The 2,330-nt window shown below is 47.2% G+C and overlaps 1 pseudogene; it reads right to left on the bottom strand.

Moving 5' to 3' along the window:
* Positions 1 to 393: 393 nt before the first annotated feature.
* LOC111726867 lies at positions 394 to 489 on the bottom strand (annotated as a pseudogene).
* Positions 490 to 2,330: the final 1,841 nt, after the last annotated feature.

Genomic DNA, 2,330 nt, shown 5'->3' on the forward strand with positions numbered 1-2,330 from the left:
ACCAAGATACGGTTCCTTCAGGACAGATAGATGAGGGGTATATTGTTGAATGCATTGCTTACATAGCCTGATTCAAAGGTGGCCTATGAAATTTGTACAAATTGATGAGCTTTAATGTATTTGATATGTTTTAATCTATTATAGCCATTATTCTTTGTGATACCCAAATTATACCACCTCAAGCCACGGGCGCCGTCCATGCACTCGTTTCTTAACTGAGCACGCCAGCTGAGGCCCCAGAACCTGACCTCTTGAGCGCCTCCATTTTGCCGCGGAGAGCCCCCTTCCTCTGTTTGTGCAGGTAGTTGACTTGCTCTTACTGCTCGACGGAAGGCACTACTTCCGGTGGTTCTTTTCTTTTTTCCCTTGTTTCTGTCTTTCTTTCTCTTTGCATGTCAGAGGAGTGAGCGCCCACAAACCAGGCAGGGATGCATATCTCACATGTGTGATTGAAAACGCGACCATAATGTTTATAAACTACTAAAGGATATGGTGTGATCTCTCTCTCTTTCTTTCTCCCACCCCTCCTCCGTCTCTCCCTCTCACCTTTCTTTCTTTCCTTCCCTCATAACCCCACCCCGTATGAAACACTGGAGCTAGATAAGAATGAGCACCCTGGGTTCTTGTGCCAGGCAGCTAGGCAACCAGGCAGGCAGGCATGATACCTACGTGGAGCACATGTGGGTTTTACCTTCGGTGTCCACAGTACCCAGCGGACGAGCAGACATCCGCGGCGGGCTTTAGGGCACTGGCGATCTTGTCCCATTAGCGCCTATCGGTCGACCAGATGTCTCTTCTCCGTGCTTTGGTACAGTTGGCTGGTAGGTGGCGTCCGTGGAGCCTGTGCGTAGTGAGCCTCGCCGAGCCTCTCCTGCCCCCACACCCGGGTGTTTCTTTCTTTCTTCCCTCTCTCTCTTTTGAAACATTTGCTCTGACAATAAGCACTGCTTGCCCCTGTATAACTACTAGAGCTAATGGGTGAAGTCCCTAGGGTGTGAGCCTAGGGGTGTGTCATTCTATCAAAAAAAAAAAAAAAGAAAGAAAGAAAGAAATTTCAATTATGTCTATACAATCATCGACGACAGTATATCTGTGTACGTGTGGGGGAGTGGGGGTGTGTCTCCATCGTCAACACTTTTTATTTTAGTTTTTATTTTATATATGTGTGTAAGTATGTATTATGCATGCATCTGTTTATTGATTTATGTATTTTTTTGGCGATAGAGTCTCACTCCACCTCCCTGGGAAGAGCGCCGTGGCATCATCATATCATGTCACGAACTCTTGAGCTCCAGAGATCCTTTTGCCTCAGCCTCCTGAACAGCTGGAACTATAGTGGGGAGAGGGGTGGTGGCGGTGGCGGTGGCGGTGGCGGTCTTCTCCCATCTCCACCGGGCTCGGCCTCCCAGAATGCTAGGATTACACTGGAGATCCACCGCACCTGGCCCTGTAACTTCTTTGTGTATGGAGCTGTTCCATGGGGGATACAAATCCGTCCATTCAAAGCCCAGTGGGGAGGTGGTGCGGGGAGGGGCCGGGAGAGATCCTAGATGTTCTTCCCTTGAAGCTCGGGTTGGGTCAGATCAGGTCAGTGCCTGGGCATTTGGCTACTTACCTCTCCTGTAAAATGGAAAAGATCAGAAATACAGGTCAAAAACTTAAGTGTGGACTGAAGTTTTTTTCTGGACTGGAAATCATGGGTGCAGGGGAGAGAAAGTGTTTCTGGGTCTAGGAAATTTGCTACATGACTCTTTACATCTTTGTTTTATTGATTGATTGGTTAACTGACTGATTGATTGATTGTAATATTTTATTTATTTATTTTTAATTTTATTTATTTATTTGAGACAGAGTCTCACTATGTCACCCTCTGTAGATTGCTATGGTGTCACAGCTCATAGCAACCTCCAACTCTTGGGCATAAGTGATTCTCTGGCTACAGGAGCCCTCCATGATGCCTGGCTATTTTTGCTTTGTTGCAGTTGTCATTGTTGTTTAGCTGGCTGGGGCCGGGTTAGGGTTAGGGTTTAGGGTTATGATTAGGGTTAGGGTTCCCTGGGGAGGTGCCCATAGTGGAGGTGGGAGGGTGCTGTGTGAGAGGAGAGGCATGTGGGAAGCCTCTGTACCTTCCTCTCAATTTTTCTGGAAGCGTAAGACTGCCATAAAAAATTAAGTCTTTAATAAACTAAACACACAAGCAAACACAAAACATGGCCTGCTGCTAGAATGTCAAGGTAAGCTTTGGTCTCAGACATCTCCTGGGAGGGTGTGGAGCTGGCAGCAAGTGCTTCAGATGTTTTATCTTCTTTCCTTGAGGACAGGGGTGTAGG

This window comes from Otolemur garnettii, unplaced genomic scaffold (genome assembly GCF_000181295.1).
Source record: "Otolemur garnettii isolate 467f Iridium unplaced genomic scaffold, OtoGar3 scaffold00083, whole genome shotgun sequence".
In the NCBI taxonomy this organism is placed as follows: domain Eukaryota; kingdom Metazoa; phylum Chordata; class Mammalia; order Primates; family Galagidae; genus Otolemur; species Otolemur garnettii.